The sequence below is a fragment of the Cavia porcellus genome, unplaced genomic scaffold, assembly GCF_034190915.1.
Source record: "Cavia porcellus strain 051 isolate PalLab524CR breed Dunkin Hartley unplaced genomic scaffold, mCavPor4.1 scaffold_13, whole genome shotgun sequence".
NCBI classification, from domain to species: Eukaryota; Metazoa; Chordata; class Mammalia; order Rodentia; family Caviidae; genus Cavia; species Cavia porcellus.
Window position 1 is genome coordinate 25,860,226 of NW_026947496.1, and position 16,579 is coordinate 25,876,804.

The window sequence follows — 16,579 nt, forward strand, 5'->3', positions numbered from 1 at the left end:
AGATACAGGTCAGGAGAAACAAGTTATTAGGAGGGAGGAAGATAAATGAATTCAACTTATCCAAACCCTTTAGAACCACCTTTTCCCACTAGATATGAAACAGTGTGATCACACAGAATGAATAAATTAGTGATTGATTGAAAATCGACCTATTTTTTCTCTCTCTAATGCCCACACACACCCCACCACACACACTGACTGCAAGCTAACACACACATGCTACAAGTAAAAATACTTGCTAGAACGTTATATGATTAGGAAAGATTATCAAAATGAAGTTGTAAGTATGCTACTACTTGAGGTGACATTAATTTATTTAATCATTGATTTTCACAGTTAAATGTGGCCTTGTCTTTTCGTATGTTTTCTGTTGTGTGATAGGTGCTGTAGGGCACAGAGTTGTGAATAAGAACCTATCCTATCACTCAGAATGTTTAACTTAATTTAGTCAAAAGAGAGTGACCAGTATACTGGATAAAACTTTAGATTCTGAAAGAGTTTTTAAATTCATTTTCCAAGAAGTAATCCCAAACCAACAACATGACAGTATCTTATTATAGATGTTGTAAATTATAAATCTTCTCTGTAATTTAAGCACTCTTGGAGACTGAGGCAGGAGCATCACAAGTGTGAGGATAGCCTGGGCAGCAGAGAGAAACTCTGTCTCAAAATTAAAACAATTGATCAAAGGTTGGAGATGTAGTTTAATGTGAAGTTTCTAGGTTCAGTCCTCAGTACAGCAAAATAAATAAAATAAATGAGAAACAAACAAATGGATTTTTTAATTAAAAAATCTTTCAAACTTTGAATTTCCATGGCTCCCTTAGTGAGAACTATTTTGCGTTGAAGTCTGTTCTGTCCCAGCGTCTCTGACAGCCTTCTCTCCCGTGTCCCCTTTTCATCTCAGCAGCACTCTGTGAAGGGTTTCTTAATCCTCCCTCCCTTCCTTTCCCCCACAGGCTGGTGCTCCTGTGGGTTTACAGTTAGTCATCCACTTGTCAGGCCTGGGGACAGCTGTGTCCATCTTCCCCATACTGCCCACACCCGGAATCCAGTGCTACCTGGTGCTGTCACCTGCTTATCACTGCCTCCAGGTTTCATTCCAGGCTTGTATCCTCCTCTTGTCAAACACTTCTTTTGCTCCTTGGTATTAATTACTAACAGGATAGCTCAGATATCAGAGTAAAAACAACCACAGTTAAATCCATCTTTCTTTCTTTGGAGAATTTTTGTTGCTCTTTATATAATGCACAAGCCAAAAATCTGGACATAATTATAGATTATTCCCTGGCTGCCAGTGCCTAATCTCCTATATCCCTCCATTCATGGGTATTACCGATTATACTTACTCAAAACCCCTCAATCTGTCAACCTGTCTGCAATCCAAGCACTACTGCCTGATTTTAGGTTTTTGTCATCTCTCTCTTTTAAATTATTTCCTCTTTTGGACTATTTTCTTTTGGAATGTTTCCTCTTTGGTATTTCTCCTCTGGCATCTCCAAGTCTGTCTTTCATGCTGTTGGTAAGAAGTTATCATTGTCATTTTTTTTATTTTAAAAAACCAAACAGAAAAAAGGATAGAAATGATACAGAATTTTAAAAAGCAGGAAATTAACACTAATTAATATAGTGCATCTTGTTACCATAGAAGTAGTTGTTCAGATTACAAGATTTAGGCATCAAAAAATGATCAATCTAACAATGGAACAATGAAAGCATTAACTGTTTCTTTGGATGAACTAACAGAGATTAGTAGTATAAGCTATCTATTGTGTATAAATATACACATATATATGTGTCTATGTAGATATAATCTTTTCCCTTGTTGTCATTGTTCTTAATAGAAATCACTGTATTTACTCCTGCATTTTGATTTTACTGACTACAAAATAAATCAGTATGAGTTTGCCATGCAGTCCAAAATTTTCTAAGAAGTGGCTGTGTCTATTTTGTGACCCTGCCTCCTGTTGTCACTTGTCTCTCAAATATGCTTCCACTGTAGAAGTCTGAGCACAATGGTCACTTTAGTCTGCTGTGGTGGGCTGGGTCTGCCCTTCCCTCCCATGTCCCTTCTCCGCCATCTTCCTGGAATTCCTACTGATTCCTTGGGCTTGACACCAAGGGTCTCTTCTGTGAAAAGTCTCTAGCTATTTTCTCTCTATTCTCATTCTTTATATTTGCTCTATTGTCTTGGCCTTTAAAACAATTATTTGATTATAGAAGCAATTTTTTAAACCAGGGATCTAACTCATGACTGCATGCTTGCAAGGCAGGCTCTTATGTAGCTGAGCTAAATCCACAGCCAGCAGAAGTGAATTTTTAAAGATCAATTGCTTGAGATAATAAACCAAATATCAGTAATTTTTACTTTTAGGATCTTTTATAACATTGTCTGATCCAGGGTAGCTGGATTCAGGGATGAATTGTAATAGGAAGGGCACTGGGAATATTTTATCAAAATATTATAAAAAAGTGTAATATATTTTGGGAGATGATATATCCTAGTGTGGTTTCACTATGGGAAGATATCATAATAAGTTTTTTGTGGAGATATTTCCCACATCTACAGAAAATAATCCTAAAATTCAGATGGGACCAGAAAAAATCCAGAAGAGCAAATGTAATCCTGGGAAACAAAAGAAAGAGAGGAGGCATTACCATTCCAGATTTGAAGTTATACTGTGAAGTTACTATAATTAAAACAGCATGATACTTGCTCAAGAATAGGCATGTGTATCAGTGGAACAGAGTAGAAGAAGCATAAATAACTCCAGGCACATTCAGCTATTTGATGTTTGACAAAGGGGGCAAAAACACAAACTGGAGGAAAGATAGCCTCTTTCATAAATGCTGTTGGGAAAACTGGTTACTAATATTCAGAAGATTAAATCTAGGCAAGTAACTCTCATCAGGTACTAAACTGAGATCAAAATGGATCAAAGATCTACATGTTGATACAGAAACTCCTACTCTGGAGGAAGTAAAATGGGTACAACTCTTGAATACATAGGCATAGGCAAGGAATTTCTGAACAGAACCCCAAAGCACAAGAAAATATCAAGAATCAACAAATGGGATAATATTAAATTAAAAAGCAATTTCACAGCATTGGAAACAACCAATATAGTGAAGAGATAACCTATAGAATGGGAAAAAATTTGCTGTCTATTCTTTCGATAGAGTATTCACATCTAGAATATATTAAGAACTCAACCCAGCTGTGATGGCACATGCCTGTATTCCCAGAACTAGAAAGGATGAGAATGGAAGATCAATGAAAGCTCCAGGCAGCCTGGGGTGCAGTGAATTCAAGGCTGGCCTGACCTACACAGTGAAACTCTGTCTCAAAAAAACAAGGGAAAAAATGGAACTCAAATAATCGCCCTGCCAGTAAACCAGTCAACCAAAAAGTAGACAAAGTGTACAGATAGTTCAAATGGCAATTAAAGCCATGAAAAAAATTCACTATCACTGGCCATTAGAAAAATGCAAATTAAAGCAATATTGAGATACCATCTTATCAAAGAAAGAATGGTTATCACCATATCAATTAATAATGGAAAGGGTGTGGAGAAAAAGAGACACATGTATTGTTGGTGGGAATGCTAACTAGTACAACAACTATGGACATCCATGTGGAGATTCCTCAAAAAACTAAAACTAGAAATCTTATTTGATCCAGCTATTGCTCATCTAGGGATCTACCCCAAGAGTTAAACTCATCACACCACAGGGATATGGGGTACCCATGTTTATAGCAGCATAAGTTATAATAACTAAATCTTTGAAATATTCTGTATGCCAATCAACATTATATATTTATACATAGTGGAGTACTACTTTGCCATAAAGAAGAATAAACTAGTAGGTAAATGAATGCATTTGAAACCATAATGTGAAGTGAATTAAAGTCAGACACACAAGGTGAAATATTGCATGGTTTCTCTTTACATAAGAATATAAAAATATACAAATAGGGATAGATGAATAAGTAGGAACAGAAGATGAAAGAAGGTGAGGAGAATGAAAGGGCCTGGAAGAAAAAGAATTGAAGATAAAAATGAAAAAAATAGTTTTGTAAATAGGAGGAGACTAAAAGTTGAAGGGAGCAGAAGGACAGGGGGATGAAAAAGAAGGATGCACACACTGTGTACATGGGCCACAAAATAAATGTAATCATTATGTACTGAAAACACGTAGCAATAAAAAATAAGATGTTTTCAGAGACAATAGTGTTTAACATGAGAGTTGGGTAAACATCATTTATACAGATTTGTTTTTTCTATTCTCTTTCATCTCCTTTCATTTCTTTCTTCCCTGGTTTTTCCTTTTTCTCTACATTTTCCTTTGGCTCTTTCTCCTTCTTTCATGCATTTTTCCAAGTTCACATTGAATTATCACCTCAGTATTTTTCCAGCTACTAGGCAGTGAGATTCCTTTGTAGTTACATATTGGTTGGATAACTCCGTTGCCAGTTTTCCTAATTGAATAACATATCACCACGTGACCCAACCTTAATAAAAACACGGTGAGTCAGTAAGTTCATCACTTAAGGTGACAGCGTCTCAGTTACAGTGAACTAAAGCAGAAAACAGAAGTGCTGCATGTTTTGGCTCATTTTTGCTTTAGTGTTGACCATTTTTATGAAGTGTGGACCTCAAAATTGTACTGTGATGTTTCAGATTTCACCATGGAGACACCTTTTCTTTCCCATTTGAGTATTTGGTCTTGAGAAACCATAGTAGCCAAGATAATAACATAAACTCTGACAACCTGAGAATTTTCAGGAGAATGATACCTGAAGAACTTCCCTGGGTTCAATGCAACCAGTGTGTGATATGCACTCCCTGTATACAAGGCCTTCACGTGACGTTACAGTACCTGTATCATTTTGTATGCAGACACGAGAGCCTGGGATGGTGGTTTCCTTCCCGAAGCAATCCCCAATTCTATTATGAATTTACATGGAAAATCTCCACATTACATGTATTCCTTCAGAAAAAGGAAAAGAGTGCCCTTCATGTTATTGGTTTGTGGACCGTTAATCCTGATATGTCAAAGTCATTAGATTAATGAAGGCCCGACAGATTAGTGGCGCATGCTTCTGTGCACCATGTATGGGGGGTCGTAAAGGGGTGACCTCACATTCTGTATGTGGTCCCTTGCTCCTTTTTCCCTAGCACCGTTCCTGTGCTCTGCTGCCTGGCCACCATGAATTAAACAATTCTATTCTACCACTGTGTCCCCCATGACGTCTCTGCTTTAAAGCCAGGCAACCATAGATTTAAGACTCCCAAACTGACCTAAATTAAACTCTTCCTTTGGTGAATTGTGGGTGTGGTTGTCTCTCATGGACAGGAGAGCTGACTAATACAGTTTGCAACTGAAGCAAAATATATTTCTTAGCAAGCAAAAGGCAGAAGGGGCATTCTGTTCTGCACAGAAGGTACTGTCCCACCAGCTAATAGGTGATTAGGAGGGAAGTCAGGCACTTTTAAATTGTCTCCGGAAAATATTAAACAGTTGCAGAGTGCTTCAGAGAAGCCTTTGATTTTGCATCAGCTGACTGGGAATCTGGTTTGTAATGTATATCTCCCCTTTCATCCTCCTCTCTAATTGAAAATGCCAGAGAAAAGCAGCTTATCCTATGGGAGGACCTGCATTTGTTTGATAAGTCCCTGACATTGATTTTCTCTGGTTCTGACTAATAAAAACATGAAGTGTGGTTGTATCTATCTTCTGAAACATTCATGGACTGAATATGCAACATCAGAACATTAAAACGTATTTTTGTTGGCCTTTTCATTTAAAAATGGATTACCTAAAACTTACCTGAGAAGAATATTTTCAGTTTCACCAGTCACTTGTGTGCTCTGTTCTCTCAAATACTCTCATGTCTTCTTAACAAAATACCTATTTATTTTTATTTATTCAATCATTATTTACATTTTTTGAAAGCCAGTAACTATGCTGGAGTGCACAGGTAACATAGAACAAAATCAGAAACGGTGTCTTTCCTCTTGAATGAGATAATTCAGTGGGAGATCAAGTGATAGACTATTCCATGAGCAAACACAACATTGGGTCTGCAACTGGACACCTGGACAGGAAAGAACTGTGGACGAGAGGGGTCCACCTACCAAGAAGTTCATAAGGGAGTCTCCAAATACCTGAACCTGGAAGTGTGGAGATTCAGGGAAGGTAACAGTTAAGTAAGCGTGTGTATTCGGAGGAGGGTAGTATTTTAGACATGAGGAACATTTGATTGCAAATATGCATTTTTAATCTCAGGTTAAGCATATTTAATCTCAGGTTAATCTCAGGCTGAATGGCCTTGGGAAAGTTTTCACATTATACCTGGAGTCTAAGCATAACTCTATGGCTTGCTTTAGAGACTAAATGTAAGCCAGCATCATCGCTAGTTCTGCTTTCCTTCTTGGTCATTTATGTAGTATTTATTTATTTAGTACGCATGTGCAGTGTATAATGTCTACATTCCTTGCTGGGGTTGGTACATGTACATAATACATCTTGATGCCTTTTACCTTACCTTTTCTTTTTCCTTCCTCTCCTCTCCTTCCATCTCCTGGTCCTCTTTCCATTTGCCTTCTTTTTATATCTTTTTCTGGTGAATTTTGTAAACACGAGTCAGTCTCTTCCTCTATCTCCTAAGAAAAAGGGGTTGAGAAATCAGGACTGTGGCCTCGTGCCGTAGGTAGTTGAGCAAAGCTCTCGGTGGTCTGGATATGTTTTGTTCTCTTCACTGGCTGTCACTGTTGGCTTATTTCAAATACTGCTGTGGTTCAGGACCTGCTGCCCCCACATATGTACCTTGGCATTTGAGAAAACAGCAGGACTAGGAAACTCACCCTTTTATCTTCTTCCCTGAGGAGAACATTGAGATGTTCATTCCTGAGGTGACTTCCCTATCGATGGAGCACAGGGCACCATTACCTCTGAATACATGGAGAAGAACACAGACACACAGGCCTTGCTCTTTCTCCCTCTCTTATTATTATCCCATCCCTCCTCTTCCTGCAATCACTCTTTTCCATAACTACTCACTTCTGTATCAGAAATAGCATAAAGAGTACACAGATTTCCCTCACACTTTGGGTCTTCATTTTCTTATCAATGCTCTTATGTCATTTAAGACATATTAGTAAATAAATGTGCATGCTTTCATCTTGTTAATCTGCCTTCTGTTACAGGAGCCTCTGCTCTGAGCCTTGTGATAAGTAAGAAATCCTTTTGTGTCCTACAGAGCTTTAGTGTGTTGAACCCAGTTAGCTTATTTTGATTATTGCTTTGGTTATTGACATTTAGAGATTTAAGGTGATGGTAGATTTATGATATTAATAACTACACTCTCCATGGATCTCTCTTAGCCAGGCAGACATATGACTTTGCAGCTTTTCTTCCCGAAAAGGCAGTCTATTTTCCAATCCCCTGAATGCAAGCTGCACTCCAAATTGCTTTGGTAAAAGAGATGTTAGTTATCACACAGGGCACAATAAGAGCTGAACAAAAAATAAAAAGCACAGCAAAACAAAACAATACAAAACAAAAAATCTCCTGTCTGTGTTTGGTTGTTTTTTGCTTCTCTGACATTGCCAAGAGAACATGCCCAGGCTGGTCTGCAGGAAAAAAAGTCAAGTGGAGCAAGGCCAAATGTTCCCAGTTGTCCCGGCTGGTGTCATCCTCATCAGCAACAGCTGGGCGAGTCCCAGAGGAGCAGGGAACTCAGGGAGCAGCAGGTCTGTCTAGCCAAGTGCCCCGAGCCCACAAAATCACTGGCCTGGAGACTTAGGAGCAAAACACATGCTTACTCTCTAAAGCTGCTGAATTTTCTGTGATTTGTTATGTGGCATTATTGTTGCAATAGAAAACAGTTAAAAGGGTTAATTCTTACTTGTAACATTATATTTTTCATTAATGTTTTCAGTGATCCACACTTGATTTTTCAATGCAAACCAAGAAAGACACTCATATAACAGTTGCTTAACTATCAGTAACTTTTCAGAAGACACTTTCTGTTCTATAAAGTGGTATACCTGTGGTCAGACATTGAAGAATTTTTTTCATAAATGTAAGAAAGAATATAGTCAGTTTGCCTTCATGTATTCCGTACTGATTTATGAGGAAACTCAGATTGCCGTATGATTATGTTTTAGAAGTGGGAATGCTGCATGGAGATAGCATGACTAAGTGCTTTATTATGAGAGGTGCACAAAACGATGCTGATCTGAAATTTTATTGAGTATGAAGGCACGTTAGTTTTATTAGTTGTCAAGAAAGTTTCTCATATTCCTACTCTTTAGCGCCTACTCTCCTAGGCATGGAAATGGGGCTTCAGTGCCAAGTTTGACAGCTGATTCTGCATAAACACTTAATCCCAGTTCTTGGACGGAAGTGACTCAAAAAGCCAACAAATGGAAATGCCTCCTGTTATATAAGCCAGGGTATTATATGCAACCAGCAAAGTTAGAGTTATATATTACTTATATCCTAGTTTATTTTCAATAAACTTGTGAGGTCACTAAGGGAAGCTTAGGTTTAATTTAACTTGTTTTTCTCAGCTACTCACATGTATCTGGCCTTCTTGCCAGAAGTCTGCGAAGGTGGGGAAATTGCCTGAACAGGGAAGTACTCTGGCCTTGGGAGCAAAGGTACAAGAATGGGGGGAAGAGGAAGGAGCCATGGGGCGTATGAGCAGCCCTGGCTGTTCTCTGCCTGTTTATAGTGACATTGTCATGCTATGCAGGTCATGGGGACTAACTATGTCAAGGAGGTGTGTCCGTTAGGAGAGGGTCCCTTGTACCCAGCACCATCTTGCCTATAACTTACAGCTGTTCACAGTGTCTTCAGTTAGTCAAATGTTCACTGTCTTCTTTACGTCAGGAATATTCATACAGTGGAATATTACACAACACTTACTTTGGAATAAATTTTAATGGCTTGAAAAATATTTTATTTTATAGATGAAAGAAGCTGACTTTAAAACTGTGTATTTGGTGTCCTCAAAATTATACTGTGTGGTTGTTTAGTTACTTGTCCTGTGGGAAAAAAAGGAAAGGAAGTATGGTAGTTCTCTGCATGTAGTGACTTCATGATTCTTTTATTAATGTCTTTCATTTTTTTTATTTCACAATTTTAAAATGATTGTGACTTCTAACTGTAAAAAGTAATGTAGAATTAAAATATACTGAATGAGGAATACTTTGGGATTAAGGAATATGCCTATTTATTTTTAATTCCTAAGACTCTAGCATGGGTATTTGTTGGGAAAAATAATTAAAATTACATTTGATGAAAGCAAAGGAGACTCAAAGGAGGATTCAGTAATCTGAAGAGGCCTCGATAAAAACACAAAACACCAAAGTTCTCTTAAGATGCAGCTGTAAGAAAGCACATGAATTTTTTGACTGTTTCCATCATTCTTTTCTTAAATTAAATAGAAGGTATCTAGAATCTAGAAATATTTTTTCATCAGATAGTTGTTTATCTTTCTGCTTTTTTTGGGATTGTTTTCCTATTGTTTAATGATTTTATAATTTGTGTACATAGCATCTTCCTCTATTAACACTGCCCTAACGGCTGCACAACATATGAGAGATTCTGAATTATAAAGAAAACACAGGAAGCTTTCATTTCTATTTTAACGAAAATCCTTCTCCTCCAGGAAGTCTTCCCTGACCACCATAACCACCATTCTTCTTGACTAATAATTGTCTTTCAGCCCAACCCTGGGCCAAAATCATTGTTTCTTCCAATTACTCATCTGGGGGTGGCTCCTGCAGACAGGAATGCACAGGTGCAGAATTTTTCTATCAATGACAGCTGAACGGTGGATTAACAAGCCTGCAGTTGCTTCTTGAGTCGGGAGCCCGCGCTTTAAGCTCTTTGCAGGTGTTGGTCTCCCGTCATTTTCTCTACAGGCACAGAAAGCAGGCAACTCTTCTCCTTCCCATTTTACAGAGGGGAAAGTAAGTGGAGAGATAGAGGAACTTGCCAAGTCACACAGTCACACAAGTAGAACCTTGTGTCAAAATTCCTGCACTTAACCGCAGTCTGATAGAGCCTTTTTAATAATATTAGGAAGCGCTTAGTTAATATGTTCCCCAAATCATCTTAGATTATCACTGGAGAAAAGTCATAATATTTCTAAGAAGTTGGATAGGATTGTTTGAAAGAATAATCCTACCCAAAATAAATCCTGAGTTAATGAAATTTTAGTTACTCTTTTGAATCACTTAAGAGAATATGGAAATCCATGTCTTCAAGATACATATATCAGTATGTACACCTTAAGAGACCTTGCACTGGAGGGAAGAGTAATCATTTCTACTCTCTGCTTAATTCTGCATTTGCTCAGGCTCTTATTTTGCATATGCAGAATATTTTAATGCTTTTTTAAAAAAGTATAAACAGCAGGGGCAACCTCTAGCTGTTTAAAGCAGAAGATAAGTGAATGGCATGTGAGGACTTTGAAACAATTCATTGAGCAGAGAATTTCTCACCCCAATTTCTGCAGCTGCTGAGCTGCCAGTTCTGTGGAAGACTGCCCCGTAGGAGCCAAGTGACACTCTGAGGACCAGAACCTGGTGGGAAGGTAGGTTTCTATTCTTCCTTCCAGCTTTGCCCAACTCAGGTGTGTGCTCTGGACCTAATCATTTTCCTTCTCTCTTAAATTTTCTTTTCAGTCATTCTGGAGAACTAATAACTGGCCTTTCCCTGGAAAGTATTTAGCAACCTTTCTCTGGAAGGTGTTGGCTGTCCCGTTGTTATTAGTACTGGGGTATCACCGTTACAGGCCAGCCCTGGCTTGCAAAGGAAAAAGCCAGCCGACCTCGCCTGACGTTATTGTAACCCTACGAGCCGGTCAGCTTGCTTTTATATCTGACCCCAGTGGCCTCCTGCTACCCGATGAAACTCAGTCTTTTGACAGCTGGCCCAGGGTCATTTGGTTCAGTGCTGAAGTGGGCCCGGCGGACAGAACACTTGGAGGCCTCTGAATGATCCAGCTGGGGTAGGTCCAGGTCCCTTTTGTGCCAAATGGAAAATGAGCTCTGTGTCCATTCTGGGGAAGTGCAGCATGGGGGAGCAGAGAGCTCTGTTCTTCTCCTTTTCCCTAAATTCGTATGGCGACTGCGCTGTATATTTCTATTCTTTATTACCTACCGCTAACCACGGTAAGCCTGTCCAGAGCCCATGTACTTTGCCTCTTGGTTTTGAACCCTTCAGCTACGACAGAAACTTTATATTTTTTGTGTCTGCTTGGCTGAAATCTCCTCCGGGAGAGAAGACTGTAACCGCCTTTTGGGTGATTTCACCTGTACCAGTTCTTGCCCCATTCATTGGAAGGTTCTGATAGGAGCTGAAGAAACAAACCTGCTTCCTGGGCTCCATCCACATCAGAAGAGAGTTCAGTGGCAGCAGTCTGTTTATCATCTCTGGGGCCCGGTTCTGTTTTCTTTTTCCTGTAGACTGAAGTGGATGTAGAGCAGCACACAATAGCAGGATAACGCTGTAATCCTCTCGGTCCCACACGTGGTGCTCACTAGTGAGCCTCCAGTACCTAGGGAGGCGCTTCTGTAAACAGAGGGTCCCCCAGGCCACGCCTTCTCCTGGGGAATTAAAAACAAATGTATACACAAGAATATTCTTGAAGATTAAGTTATTTGAAAGGCATTTTATTTTATAATCATGGAAATACATCTGCTCTTGTTTTGCAGGCTGGTAACCAGATCTGTAACAGCCAGTAAATAATCTGCTTTCCTTTCTTGCTTGCTGCTTCGCCCGTCTCCCTCAGCCTCGGCTCTTTGATGCATACGATGGGATGGCGGGGTAATCAGGCTCTGAAAATCTTCAGTTAGCGAGGGTCATTTTTCATTTATTGTTCTTCTGGCACTTTGACTTTTCCTGACTTTACATGGTTAAGGAAAGGGTGGGGGGAGGTTGATGAGAAGGTCAATCTATTGTGTGGCCTCTGGATTCTGTGTATTTGCCCTTCCAAAGTCTGTTTACACGTTGGATCACTTGACACGCTGCACATTCTTCTATAAAATCTGGCTTTGAGAAGCAGTCTCTGGGCACTGGGCACATCAAATAATCTGAAGGTTTTGAAGGGTTGAAGCAATCAAGGGAAATTAAAAAAAGGAAAAGACATCTACCAATAGCTTCTTTAATAGTGAGAATCATCTAAAATGACTAATTCTGTAGTTTTTCTTTAAAATAGACTGATTGTTATGCATAATATTGGAAATATTCTTCCTTTATAGTAATAGACTTCTTTGGGATATGTCCATTTCTGGCTTATGGATTACAATAGACAATATAATGCTAAATTCTGCCTTTATTTGAATGAATAATGAAATGTTACTATGGACCAGTAGGATGATCTGACCTATTATTGAAACTTCAGTTGAATTCTGTTTAAAGCGTTTAGAAAGAAAGAGAATTGAAGAACATATAAATATATTTAATATATTGTAACTAGAGACAGAATTAGTTATTCATAAGACATCTGCTCATTTGCAGATTTGAAAGTTAGGATTAATATATAGGTCACTTCTTATCATCAAATACTATCAGTTCATCTCAGGTATTAGTATTTGAAACTATTCATTTTATTCATCTAAAACTACAGCATGTGTGAAATTCAAACATAATGAAATTTTTTTTCTATTAAATGTGCAGATATTTAAAAAAGCTTATGGTGATAAAATCATGCTGACTTTAAAAGTACTAATTACAGATAGCCAGAGATTTCTAGGCAAAATATCACAGACAAGGAAGAGAGTTACTGTTTCCAAAGCACACTTCTTTTAATCACTTAGCCATATACTTCTTTGTAAAATACCTCATTGTTATATAATGCATTGTAAAGTAATTCATAATTTGTAAAATAATCAAATATTTCAAAAATTACTAAGCAATCTAAGGGATCCAGAGTCAGTAAGTCACTAGGAATTTTTTCTTTCATGCTAGTTTCTGGCTGTCGTTGGTGTTTTTCTGCATGATCTCATCAGTGGCTTATCTTCCAGATTTGCTTCCCTCTTGAACTGGAACTCTACGAAACAAAAGGACTTTTGTCCATTGAACCACGAGCTTTATGGTTGATATTCATTCAGACAGCAATGTACACAGGTCTTCACTGAAGTTTTATTTTTATTTTTATTTTTGGTAGGTACTGAGAATCAAACTCAGGACCTGCTTGCCAGGCAGGTGCTGTACTTCTGAGCTATATCCCCAACCCTTGAAGTGTTTGTCATTTTTATCATCTTTTTATGTGTTACATTCGGATTATTTTACAGTTTACAACACTACATTTCTGAAAAGGCAATATTCTCCTTTACCTTTAATTAATAAGTTCGGTTCTTTATATAATGCTTTGTGTTCTACTTTTCTTCCTACTTTGCCATTCATTGATAAACTTGGAAATGAGCATTCTCTTTCTTTGCACTTGAACCTACCTTCAAAGTCACCTAAGTGTATTTGATTGGACTCATAAATTTGACTAGAATAGATACGTGCACACTGAAAGATTGAATTGCGTGATTAATTTTCAGTTTAAAACTGTACTGGAATAATTATATACTTTGTATTCTACAAAGTAGAAGAATGTATGAGATTGTAATGAATATGGTATAGCTTCTAAGTACATTTTACTACAATATGTAGTATCTCATATTCAGATCTTAGCCATGGTATTTAGAGAAACAACTCTAATATTGGGGTACAGAAGGGAGTATGATGGAATATTACAGTCTTTGGGAACGGGATTTGCATTGGGGTTGAATTTCACAGAATGTTCTTGTGTAATGAGTATTGATCCATAGGTTAAATAAGTCACTAAGGAATTGTAGAGGAGAAACTGATAGGCTTCAGGCCGTTGACTTGAAGTACTTTTAACAGGCTGGTCAACTGAAGTGAATGCAGAGATCTCCTTCCTCCTCTAGGTCTGTTTTCTTGAGGTAATGTGCAAAGAGGCTCTGTGTGGGCACATGTGCATGCATGAGTATTTGAGCATGAGGGTGAAGGAAGTTTGCACAGAGAGCAGTTCTGTCATCCACTCCACAGGGGATGGTAGCAGTTTTAAGAAACTGGAGGCAGGGTAGAATTTGTTTCAGCTCCGGTCCTCAGACACAAAACTGACCTTGCTCATCTGAGAGCTTCTTTAAAAATACCCACAATGCTTATGGAAACCACAACATTCTGGTCTCAGAGATACTTGTATCACTTGGATATGAATGTCAGCATTTCATTTTCTCACATTCTTAAGAAACTTAGGACTTCTGGAAACAATTTTTAAAAAAAAAATTTACAATGAAAACAAGGATAATGGTTACACAAGTAGCTAAAACCTTTTGTAGGTGACTTACCTTCATTGGAATTAAAGGAGTATCATCACACAGTTTCTTTTTTATTTTAAATGAGAAAGGATGTCTACGGAAGCCCTTCAGTTAAATAACATCAGCAGAAAATTGTTTCATGTGACAATTAGAACCAATGGGTATTTTAAACACTGAAATAAAAATGTATGAAATAAAAGCTTGCCATTCTAGCACTGTTGACTGGGAGATGTTTGAGAAGTCCTTTAATACTCCCATGGTTGGAGAAAGGCTAATTCTCATGGTTATATATGATATAACTTTGGGAAAAGTGTCTAAGCACTGTTTCATTTACACTGTATTTTTGTCACTGGTGACTTGGTAACTATAAATAAGGTAAAGCTTATCTGTAATTCTAATTTATCAGTAACTGAGAAATCCAATTTCAGAAAATCATCTGGGAGCTTGTCATGTTATGGCGGATCATTCACAGGATTTCCTGTCCCTATGCTCTCACGATGGAACCATCTTTGGTACGACTGGATTTCACGCATGCCGCTTATTGCGATTAAAAAGATGATTTCTCTTGGCTAACAGGTATAGATCCTTATATTTCTAACTTTTTGAATGCTGACAAGGCAATCACTTTCTGTCTGGAAGAAATCCCTGAAGTGCAAAGAGATGCAACCCAACAGTCCAGTGGCTCTATAGAGTGACGGAGACTGATCTGAAAGTACTGATCTCATACTGTTGAGAAAACCAAAAACCATTGCATATATTAGACAAAATCCGGTGTTTCAGCATATGTCTAATGAGAGTCTGGTTTCTCAAATGCAGTTGAAGAAATGATACATAGAGTATAGAATCAGTATGGCATAGTGTTTAGAAGAAGGAGCTGCACAGAAAATGTGCTTCCTAACTTTGCCCTGTGCCCTATTGATTCTTGGTCCGATTCAGTAAGGCACTGATTCAGTCTGCACATGCATGGGTTAAAAGTATTCAAGGTGGATTAGAGGAACTTCCAAAAAAAAATTACTATTACAGCTGTAAGATGAACATTCCAGAGCTCACACAGGACTGGGAATTTTTGTTCTTCCTCAGACTAAAGCCTGAATGAAAAGACTGTCTTTAACACCTCCTGTGTATAAGTGAAGTTAACTTAGCACTGTAATGAAACCATTCAAGTATAATCCCCGGAAGTTTAAAAACTATATAAAATGGATCAAGCCAGCCCTCAGTTAATTCAATTATCTGCAAAAGTGTCTCACTTTGTTTAAAGAAATATAACAAAATCCATCACTTAAAGAATTTTAAATGAATAGCTTCTGATAAATCAATACACAATAGCATCAAGTAGTATAAGCTGTAGAAAATCAGTCAGGAAAAACAGATTGAAAAGTAACAGAAGGTAAGAAATAAAGAGAAAAGTTCATTATAATATCTATTATAAATATGCTTTAAAAGCATATAATGTAAGAGAAATATAAACATAATGAGCAGACAAATGGTTGAGATAAAAATAATGCAAGTGTAACTTCTACAGATGAAAAGGATAATATTTGACATGAAATATACACTGGATGGAAATGAGAACAGATTGCACTAATAGGAAAAGCAATAAAATTGAGAGCAAAATAAGACAAATCAAAAATAAAACATGGAGAATTAAAAACCAAAAATCATTGCATATGTTGGGCAAAATGTAGTATTCCAGCATATGTTTAAGGGGATTCTGGTTTCTCCAATGCAGTTGAAGAAATGATACAAAATTGCTAAAGGAATGAAACAGATAAAGTCTCATATTCTAGAGACTCAAAAATCCAATGCAGGTCAAGTGTTTTTCTTTTAAAAACACAGACAAATATACATTAAAATCGATTCGTGAATAACTGCTAATAAATTTAAAATCAGAACTGGCTGTAATAAATCACATTGTCTATACAGAGAAAAGATGAGCATTATAGAAGATGTCTATCAGAAAAATATTAAAATTAAAAATGTCAAGTCGCATTCACTATTCTGTAAAATTTCTTTTTAAAATGACTTTTTAGGTCTACTTATAGGAGATGCTAAAGGAAACTCTTCAGGTATTCATAAAATTACATTTGCTAGACATTCATATCTACACAAAGGAATGAAGAGATTCAAGAATGTCTAATGTGTGGATACATATAAAATGCATTTTCCTAATGTGTACGTTTCTTTTAAAAATATTTTTAGAGAAAATCAATAAAGTGTAAAGTCTA

General features: G+C 37.5%; 1 long non-coding RNA gene across 1 annotated transcript in view; it reads left to right on the forward strand.

Moving 5' to 3' along the window:
• The first annotated feature begins 10,471 nt into the window (after positions 1-10,471).
• The window catches only part of LOC106027476 (uncharacterized), a 92,100-nt gene continuing 85,992 nt past the window's right edge, over positions 10,472-16,579 (forward strand). Inside the window, exon 1 of the long non-coding RNA XR_001201076.2 lies at positions 10,472-11,029. This is a non-coding gene — a long non-coding RNA (uncharacterized LOC106027476). The remainder of the gene's footprint in view (positions 11,030-16,579) is intronic.